The sequence below is a fragment of the Pseudopipra pipra genome, chromosome 26 (assembly GCF_036250125.1).
Source record: "Pseudopipra pipra isolate bDixPip1 chromosome 26, bDixPip1.hap1, whole genome shotgun sequence".
NCBI lineage: Eukaryota > Metazoa > Chordata > Aves > Passeriformes > Pipridae > Pseudopipra > Pseudopipra pipra.
Genome location: NC_087574.1, coordinates 2,774,909 through 2,785,343, shown reverse-complemented (window position 1 = coordinate 2,785,343; position 10,435 = coordinate 2,774,909). Strand labels below are relative to the sequence as shown.

The following is a 10,435-nucleotide window of genomic DNA, read 5'->3' as shown; positions in this document are numbered from 1 at the left end:
CGGCTCAGGGTGACCTTTGCTGGTGGCCAGGCCCGTGCTCTGCAGCACAGGAATCCTCAGGATTCCCCTGACACCAGGAGTTTAGAAATTTCCTGTTTGACTTTGCCTTGCTCTTGCCTTTCCCTTGGTTCCAAACTCCACCTTTGAGCCGGGCACCTTATCCTGGAGTTCTTTGTTTCGGTGCAATCAGCATTCCCGGGGCATCCTGATGGGGGGTGCTGGCAGGGACAACCAGGCCAGCTCTCCTTTCCTCTGCCAGAGACCTGGATATCATTGGGCAGGAATGGGAATGATCCCCATCCCTTGTAAAAGTGAGCATTACAACCCAAAGCATTCCAGGGTTCTGTAACCTGGGGAGTGAGGAAAGTGAATCTATAGGAAAACCAGGCTGGGTTAGTTGTTTTACTGCCTTTCTCCTGACTCTGACTGGGACAAACCTCTTGGGGTGTTTCTGGTCTGTTTGAGCTCCACATGAAAAAAATTGTGATTATTCTCTCTTCACACATTACCTGGTCAAGGCAAGTGTCTTTGTTCTGCAAGTGGCAAAGAAAAGATGTATTCTTTTCATTTTGCATACAAGGAGGTTACTTGGTAGAAATTGTTCCCTTGGATTGTTTCCATCTTCGTGTCCTTAAAACTCACTTTTACTGTGTTTCATGCTTTGCCCAACTTTGCTGCCTCTGTGCTATTGTTCCCTCATGCCCTTTACAGTGACTCTCAGTATTCAGGCTCAACTTGAAAGCTTCCTGCTAAATCTGAGAGCCCAGAATGCCCCTGGATGAGTGTTTCTACACCTCTGGGAGAAGTGTCCTGGTGCCATATGGGCTTGAAAATCAAGGCAAACTCTTTATATACTTTGTGCAGGCAGTCAGTTTTTATAAACCTGTAGAGTGTGTGTGTTAGCTCATCCTTACAGAGCTCTGGACCCTCCTGGTCTCCTACCTGCATTCTCAAGACTCAACCCTGGGGAGAAAACTCTGCCCACTGTGTTGAGATCAGGAGAAGAAGTAAATACAGAACACTTCTGAAAATGTTGGCTCCTCTGCTCTCTGCTCTTGCCATCCTTGGGGCTGCACTGCCTCCACTAGCTAGTTAGTTCTTTCTTAAAAGTCTTTCTTGTAAAAAGATTCATGTCTGTCTCCTTAAACTTGCTCCTAAAATCTTGAACAGAAAGAATTATCCAACAGCACAAAATTATAAAAGCAATGAACCCAAGCAAGAAGTTGATGGTGTTCCCTGCGAGGGGCTGTTGCTGCTGAGCGGGATCCTTGCTCCAAAAGGAGAGCTGGAAAAAGTATTATGACCTTCTGCCATGGAGACTGAGGATAGAAAACATTCTGAATTCCAAACTGGAGCAGATACAAAGAGCAGCTCCACTTGCAGAGACTCCTCCAGGGGAGCATTTTTGATGTGCTCTTGGTCAGGAGAGGAGCAAACCCAAGTTCAGTCTCTCCCCTCCAGCTGCTGCTCTGGGCACAAGAACTGATGCCCCAGTGCATTAAAGGCAGTGGAGGAAGGTATTGCATTTTGATATTTTCACGAGTTTAGAGTGGTTACTGCAGCAGAGAGATTATTAGGAAGCTCCAAGGGGAATAAAGAGCTTCAGCTGCACCAGGTCCTGCTGCTACAACAGCAGGCATCCCCAGGGCTGTGGCTGTGCTGAGAGCTGGAGGGTGCTGTTGTCATTGCTTGGGGGCTTTTAGGGGGGTTTTGCCACCTTTTTTTTTAATTTGCCATCTTCTTTTTCCCCTGGCTCTGCCAGAGGACTTACTTTTAATGCCTTCTCAACATCCCGTGTAGCAACCCTCGCTGGAGGTGCAGTGACCATCCTTGGTCACAGCATTGTGCTGGAGCCACGTGGGTTTTTGGTTCAGTTTGGTTTTTACACACTGAAAATGGCCCAGGGAGTACTGGTGGATCCCTCAGTTTGGGTGACAGGAATGAAGTAGTCCCTTCAGCTCTTCACAACACACAGGCCTCTGTTAATGATTAAGTTTCCTGAAGACCTGATTTCATTAGATGGAGTCTCCTCACACTCTGTGCCCATTCTCATTAGCACAGCGATTTCTGAACTCTTTCTGACGACTTCAGAAATGTTCCCATGGTGATGCTGGTCCCCTGGGAATGTGAGCAGAAGGCTGCAGGGACCCGATGCTGGTGGTGAGGTCTCCAAATCCCCTCACCCAGCAGCCAAGGATGCTGCAGCTCCTTTTCCAGGTGTGGCCAAGGAGCAGGACAGGGCTGGGGGCCCTGTTCCCCTCATTAGGTCCCTGGGGCTCTGCCTGCCCATCTCCCTCTGTGCTTCTTTGGGTGTGTGAGATGAGTGTTCTATAAAGCTCATTTTTATAATGTGGCCTGAGTGCCTTTGCCTTCGACACAACAAGAGGAAACAGCTTCAGGTTGTGCCAGGGGAGGTTTAGATCAGTTATTAGAGAAAATATTTTCATGGAAGGGGTTGCAAAACATTTGAATGGACTGCCCAGGGCAGTAGTGGAGCCACCATCCCTGGAAGTGTTCAAAAACAAGTGGATGTGGCACTTGAGCACATGGTATGGTGGTGATGCTGAACCGATGGTTGGACTTGATGAGCTTAAAGGTCTTTTCCAACCTTAGAAATTCCATGAATCTATGATTTTATCACATAACCAAACACTGTCTGTGCAGAGATGCAGAGCTGTCTGTGTAAAAGAAAAGCACTTGCTTAGTCCCCCCCAGGATGTCCCTGGTCAGGGTGGTGACAGTAAATGGTCGAAGACTCAAAGCCCTGTCTGGAATTGCACTGCCCAAAGAGTTACAACCCCCTGGCCTTTCTCAGCTACTCAAGTCATTCTGTAACCTTCAGCAGCTCTTGCTGCCTCTCTTCTTGGACTTATCTGATCACTGAGTGAAAAGATTTAGTGGAAGAAGTGTCAGGAGCTGCGTGATCATTGCACACACCCCAAAATCTTTCACTGGAAGGGGCTGTGGAAGCTCAGGCTCCACCAGCAGCATCAGGAGCCCAAAGCTGACCAAATGTTTTCTCTGCTTTTCTTGCTGTGCTTTGCTTGAGTAATCAGGACAATTCTCTGTTAGGCATGAAATGAAAGTAAATGATTAGAATAAAGATGTGCTGAGCTACTTGACAAGGCTTGAGTACAGGGTACAGAATCTGTGGGTGTTTGGCACAGCCCCAGCACTGCAGATATTTTAGCTCCTGCTTATTTTTGATTCCGTTCAAATATGACTTACCTTAAAAAAAAAAAAAAAATTAACTGCAAAGCATCTGCTGTTACACAACAGATATTCATGATGGAAAAACGGCATGAGAAAGCTCTAGGCATGAGCTGAAGGGCTCCCAGGGTGGCCTGAATTCTCCAGGCTTCAGCTCCTTCTGGAGTGCCAGGCAGTCCCTGGTTGTGTGCTGGGTGGTTTGGTCTGGCACATCACTCTTGGGGAAGGAAGAAACCTCCAGAAAGGCTCCTGAGAGGCACGAGCCACACTGTCACTGCTTCCACTCCCTCACAGCCCTCTGTGGACTTCAGAAGCAGCTGGGATGGGATGCTGAGGAAAGCAGCAGCATTCCCAGAGAGACTTATACATGGAAATCCTTCCTAGGGACAAAGCAGCAGAGCACCCCTAGTGCATCTCTTCCACCTCAGCAGCCAATCCCCAAATTCTCAGGATCCCTGCAAGATGACACAGGGATCAGACCTTGATCAGAGCTCAGGGAGCGTTTGGACAATGATCTCAGGCACAGGGTGGGATTGTTGGGGTGTCCTGTGCAGGGCCAGGGGTTGGACTGGACGATCCTTGTGGATCCCTTCCAATTCAGGATGTTCTGTGATTCTGTGATTCAGAAACAACATCCCATATTTTTTGGCATCCTAAGGGATACATGTACTTCAGGCAAACATTTCTCTCACTCTGCTTCTGGCTAAAATAGTAGTGGAAGGGCCTTAGTGCTGTGACAGAGAGCCCTTCCCATCCTGCCCATCCCAGGATGCATTTCAGTGCTGGATCCTTTGCCAGAAGCACACGGGGAGTCTGGTGGCAGCAGAAACAATCTGTAGCTCTCCAGGGTTCCTGGTTAAGTTGTAAGTCCATTTCCAAACTTTGGTTCCCAGCTGCAGGGCCAGGCTGCAGGCATCACATCTGCACCAAGAGGAAGGAATGAGCGTGGGCTGCTGTGAAGTATCCGTGCAGGAACAGAGGTGAGAGGGGCAAGGACTGGGATAGTGAGTGCTCACAGCCAGCTGGGATGAGTGGAAGTGAAGAAACCCTTCAAAAGGAGCTTTAGCATCAAAGCATCATTTCCAACACTGTAAATTCAGCTCCAGGATGTCTGTAGTGTCACTTGTCCTGAAGATTCAGATTCCCAGGGCAGTGGGCACGGCCCCAAGGCTGCCAGGGCTCAGGGAGCGTTTGGACAACACTGAGAACAGGGTGGGATTGTTAATGTGGCCTGTGCAGGGCCAGGAGTTGGGCTTTGCTGAATCCTTGTGGGTCCTTTCAGGAGGTTCTGGGATTCCTGTGCCACATCCCAGGATGCTGATGTCTGCAGCAGAGGGATCTGTCACTGAACCCTGGGCAGTGCTGGGGTGGGAATCCCCCCCAGCACGATGGCACTGCCAGCAGCACCAGGGCATGGGATGTTTGAGTGCAGCACCAGAGCTGTGGGGAGGGTGTACAAACACAACAGTGTTAACAGGCCCAGCAAACTGCAGCTTGGTTGTTTTTCTGCCTTTAGGATACACAATTCCGGAAAAAAACTGGCTTTAAGTGTTCCCAGTGCTGCAGTGGGTGAGAACCCGAGCTCTGCAGACCCAGAGCTATCTCCTGCTGACAGGGAGCTGTCAGATGACAAGTGCAGTGGTGGTGACAGTAGATGCTGAAGAGAACAGTGACAATGATGAGGCTTTTCATGAAAGGAAGGACCCACACCCCTTTCATAATAAGAAAAACTCTTCAGTGTAGCCCACACATGTTTCAGAGGCAGCTGCTTCGCCGATTCACGAGCCAAAATGTTCCATCAGTCCACACCTACTGAGCAATGCCAGTGGTGGGAATGGGGAGCAGGTTACATTTTGGTTCATAGGCCTTCTGAAAAGTGGGATAAACAACAATCTTTATTCCCTTGGGAGGGAAAAAAATAGTGCAAATTCTGCCAGCAGGTTTGTAATGTGAGAGTGCTTTCCATGGTGTATTTTCACAGCTGTCTTATCGGTTTTCTAAAATGAATCAGGGTGGAGCAAACAGTTTAGGAATGTCATGAAAAAAGAGTTTGGAGCTTTGCTGTGGTTCATGATAGTGATGCCCTCTTGGGATAGCGCATCAGAGCTGGAAGATCCTCCTGGAGACAGGGATAATGCTTTTAAAATATTCCCACATCCAATTCAGCAGCTGTTGTGTCTGAACTCTGGATGGAGATATCCCCTTCCTGCTTTATGGTGGTTTGACTTGGAGCTGATTTTGGACAGGTGGTACTTCCCCTTTTTCTGCAGAACGTGGTGGTTTCTGTCACTGTCACTCGTGTCTGTGGGAGCTGAGGGACCTCAGAACTCAGTGCTGACCTGAGTGCTGGCTGGATCTTCACTGAGATCATCAGCTCCATCTAAACCAAGCACTAAAGGTCATGTCCTTTCCCTCCCTGAGCACGGGGGGAGAACCCTGACCCAGTCCAGCAGGTTCAGTGTCATAAACTAAAGCCCAGAGAGAGGGCAGGAAGCACTTCAGTGCTGTCACCTCACGTTGCTGTGCCTTTCCCCCCTCATCAGTGCTGCTGTTCAGGTAACAAAACAACTGCTCAGCCCAGTGCTCTTATGGAGCATTTTGGATTTTGGAGCAGGCAAGAAATAACCCCAAATCTATAGTGATTTGACGTGCTCTGCTGGAGCAGGATCTGACGTGTTCCTGAGCACGGCGTGGGGTTAATTCAATACACGGGGCTGCTTTAGCAGCTTCACTAAATACCATTTATTCCATCACCATGCAGAGGTACAGTGGATTTGACAGAAACAAATGGAGTGAACCAAAGCTTTTTCCCTTCATAAAAATGACTATGATTAAACTGTGCCCTTTAAAATACAGCCCATTAAATCAACTTCTCAAACTTCTGGCAGGTTTACTCTAAGTAGCCTCACTTATTTTGTTGCCTTTTACCTTATTTATTATTGTTTTAGAACTGGTGTTTTTCTAAGGATTTCCTGAGTCTGGTTGTGGAGGTGAGTGATCTTATCTTCACAGAATCTCCTGAGCTGGGAGGGATCCACAAGGATCATCCAGTCCAACTCCTGGCCCTGCACAGGACACCCCAACAATCCCATCCTGTTCCTGAGAGGATCATCCAAACCTTCCTGGAGCTCTGGCAGCCTTGGGGCTGTGCCCACTGCCCTGGGGAGCCTGGTCAGTGCCAACCACCCTCTGGGGGGAAGAACCTTTTCCTGAGATCCAACCTGACCCTCCCCTGGCACAGCTCCAGCCCTTCCCTCGTGTCTTATCTTCCTTGCAGGTACCTCAGTTTTCTGCTGCGAAGAGTTTCAGTGCCCAACCAATGCGTGTGCAAAAGAACATCCACGATTTCCCTCAGCTTTATAATGTTCTGAGTTGAATGTTTTAATGACATATTCACGATTATCTGGGAGAAATGTTTAGAGTGAGTAATCTTCCATCTACCTGAAAAGCTTAAGACAGCAGTAACTCGCAGCAGTCCTTGTGTCTTGCTTCACCCTGCGTGCAAAACGCTGCTGCTCCGGTTCAGGAGTTCCATCTGTTTCCATGAATTTCATCATGAGGAATCTCTCAGTTGTTGCCCCAGTGCCCCAAATCAGGTCCAGCTGGCACAGGTTGCCCAGAGAAGCTGTGGCTGCCTCATCCCTGGAAGTGTCCAAGGCCAGGTTGGATGGGGGTTGGAGCAACCTGGGATAGCAGCAGGAGGTGGAACGAGGTGATCTTTAAGGTCCCTTCCGACCCAAATGCTCCTTGTCCTTGCAGGTCTCCATGGATGGTGGCATCTGTCATCACACACGGGCTATTCCAGTGCTTAACTATTCCTGCAATCAGAAAATCAGTCCTGATTTCCAATTGGAAGCATCCCTGTTCATTTTAAGCCCTTGTCCTGCTCGCTGCAGTCACAGAGAACGGGACAGTTTCTCCTCTCTCCTCTCGACCTGAAGGTGTTGTCTTTGGGCTAAACATGTTCCTTCTCTGGAGAAACAAGGGGAGAGGTGGGACTGACAATAAATAACAGAAATATCTTTATTTCTGGTGCTTCAGTCTGGATAGGATTGATTAGTAGCAGTAATTGGAGTAATAAGAGCAGTGAGGGGAGTTTTTTGGGTGCAAATTTGTCTGAACTCTGCAGAAGCAGCAAAAGTTAAAAAAAACCCAAAAAACTAACAACCAGCAAAGCTTTTCTAATTTTTCCAGCTATAACAGTTGTCCTGCCAGTGAGGCTTGTCCTGCCTGTGCCTCGAGACCATCACAGCAAAGCACAGTCCATATATAGTATCCTTCCAGAACGCTGGAACATAAATTACAAAGGATAATGTGCTGGAATTTTAATTACTGGACGCAGACAAACTGGAAATGCAGTTTCCAGCTGCTCCCAGCGTATCTTTATCTTGATCCAGGACTATAAACATCACATGTAATCCCAAATCCTTACAGTAGCCACTGCACAGAGGCTATAAATAGCTGTGCCAGAGCTGCAGAACATGGTGTGAAGCTTTTCCTACCCCAGTGACCGCTGGTGTGGTGGCTGTTTGCAGCTTCACAGTGACTCCTGAACTCAGACAGACTGAGCTAAGTTGCTCCTGGCACGACTGAAAGGGGAAATACTGCAAGCTGGTCTAGTGAATATATGAATTCTGGTCTTTTTTGTCTACAAAGAGCATGTTAATTCTGCGACAGGAGCAGAGCAGAAGGTCCAATTACAAAGATGTTCACAGCTGAGGGCTGTTCACCCTCTGATGGGGTTACCTGTGCCAGAGGGGCACTATTTCAGTCAGAGTGTTACCTGGGTCACATGCAACCATGAAAGCTCCTGCATTGCCTCTCAAGAGGAAAATCATAGAATGGTTTGGGTTGGAAGGGACATAAAGCCCATCCAGTGCCACCCCTGCCATGGGCAGGGACACCTTCCACCAGCCCAGGTTGCTCCAAGCCCCGTCCAACCTGGCCTTGGACACTTCCAGGGATCCAGGGGCAGCCACAGCTTCTCTGGGCAACCTGTGCCAGGGCCTGCCCACCCTCCCAGGGAAGGATTTCTTCCCAATATCTAATCCAAATCCACCCCCTTTCAGGTTAAAGCCATTTCCCCTTGTCCTATTCCTCCGTGCCCTTGCAGGACAAGAGGGAAAGGCTTTAAACTTCAAAGAGGGCAGCACGTGGTGAGACTGGTGGTGTTGCTAAATTATGATCTGCATAAATGTCCTCTCTTTCAAAACTGCAATTGGAGTTTGACATGCAATGATGTTCTTGTAAGAACTGGTGTTTTCTTTTAAATAGACACAACTGTGCAGTGATTTGTGTGTGTTGGGTTGGTGGATTAAGGACTCTCTGCTGCCTGTTTTGGAAAAAGGAACATGAGAAAGCATCAGGCAGTGTTTGAAAAGTCTCAGAGCAGGAGGAAACGCTGGGTAGAGAGGGGCTGTGACCATCCTTCTGCAAAGCACTTGCTGCTCCCAAAGCAACCTCCAACACCCCGTGTAACACGATTTCCCCAGGTCATTTGTTTTTGCTGAAAGTTTCTTGAGGCCATTGGGCAAAGCCCTTCCACAGAGGCCTCTGATCCCACAGCATTAAATCCCTCAGGAGGTCACCAATGTCCTGCTCTGCCACACCTTGGCTCATGGCTCATCCCTTGGCCAAGAGCTTTTTAACTCTGTCTGAGGCTGTGGCTTTTCCCTCTGCTCCCTCCTGCTGTGGGGGGAAGTGGGAATGGCTGGGAGCTGTTTCCTGTGCAGGGAGGACTCTTTGGGGTGGGTTTGAGTGTGCTGTGGCCTCTTTGTTTCTGCAGAGCCCTCAACAGGCAAGTTCTCAGGGTCACAGGGAGTTTTGGGTTTGGTTCTACGGATTTCTCAGGACACACAGCTCTGCAAGCACGAAAAGTTTTGTCTCTGTCGTCTGCTACTACTGAAAGAACCAGAACTTGAGTATAAATTCTGAGTTTCCCAAAAAACAGTTCCTTTCATGGTGCCTGGTCCCTCCAAAACAGGTGTATACAGGAAAATAAAGCTATTTATACTCATTCCATCACTCTTTTTCCTTCTCTGGAGCTGTTAGCAAGCCCCAATTTCAGCTGTTGCTGAGATGAAGGGTAATGCTGGCATTAAAATGCAATGCTGGTGGTGGGAGAAGGGTCATAAAGCACACATTTATCTAGCTTTAGACAAACTACAGTCAGTCATCCCCAGCTCAAGGTGCTCTTGCCAAAAATTGCAAAAATTAAAATGAAACAGCCAGAGAAACAGAAATCTCCCTTTTCTTCTGAAAAAAAAAATAAAAAATAAAATCCAATCTATTTGTAAGGTCCCCAGGCTACACAAATAACTTGCCTTTCATTAGTTACTGAGGGGATGGCAGGCCCTGTGTTCCCTCAGACTGCTGAACTGTGAAGAAAATTAGTATCTCACATTTACGGGATTACACTTGGAATATTTTCTCCACAGGCGAATATTTCTTAGCTAACAAATATTCTAAGCAGTATTTATTTTTTATACGGTCACACTTAATAGAGCTGATCTGGGAGATGATCTGGTGGTACAGATGATTTAAAGAGACCGAGTGTTTTTATGGCTTCCTGGAGGGATTCTGGCTGTTTAAGAGACAACATCTTGTTTATTGCAGCCAAATTTTGCCTTTGCTGTTGTGCAAACCCCGTGGCAGTTTGCAGTACAAACACGAAGAGCTGATTGAGGTTTTATGGGAAGTTTTTGGCTCCCAGGTTCACCAAAGAGCTGTTTGAAGGAGGGGTTGTAACGGGGAGATCTAACGAGGTGTGGGATGTGACCGAAAAGGAACTCGGGTTGGATTTCTGGTCCCAAGTTGGAATGGTGATCCCGAAACTCCCTCCTCACACCTTCAGACCTTAGGGAATCTTCAAAGGCTTTAAATGCTGGAGGTGATTGGTGCTGATATTCCTGAAATACCTGTAGCTCTGCTGGTGCCCAGGCATGGTTGCTGCTGTATTCCAAAGGAAGTGCAAACAGCTGGATCCAGGGGCTCAGCATTCCGTGTGTCCCAGAGCAAACTCCACGTGTTCCAGCAGGATCTGGCTCCCTGCTAAGCCCAGGGGTGTCTGTCAACAGTGGAGAACATGGATGATTTCTTCTCAGTCCTCTCCCTCAGGATTTCAAACCCAAGGGGTGATTTGACCACCTTACACCGGTACATGGAGCCAGAGTGGGAACCCTCCATACCTGGGAGTCCCATGTGCCTCAGGAAGTCCTAAAGCCCC

The 10,435-nt window shown here is 48.2% G+C and overlaps 1 long non-coding RNA gene across 2 annotated transcripts; it reads left to right on the top strand.

Annotated features, from left to right (window-relative positions):
- The first annotated feature begins 1,342 nt into the window (after nucleotides 1-1,342).
- Nucleotides 1,343-9,224, top strand: LOC135402986 (uncharacterized). 2 transcript variants are annotated; one of them, XR_010425278.1, is made up of 5 exons: nucleotides 1,343-1,517; nucleotides 4,104-4,190; nucleotides 6,159-6,200; nucleotides 6,488-6,631; nucleotides 8,996-9,224. It is a non-coding gene; the product is annotated as an uncharacterized LOC135402986 (long non-coding RNA). The 2 variants fall into 2 exon arrangements; XR_010425277.1 differs by lacking the exon at nucleotides 8,996-9,224 and adding an exon at nucleotides 6,970-7,236.
- The last annotated feature ends 1,211 nt before the right edge of the window (nucleotides 9,225-10,435 follow it).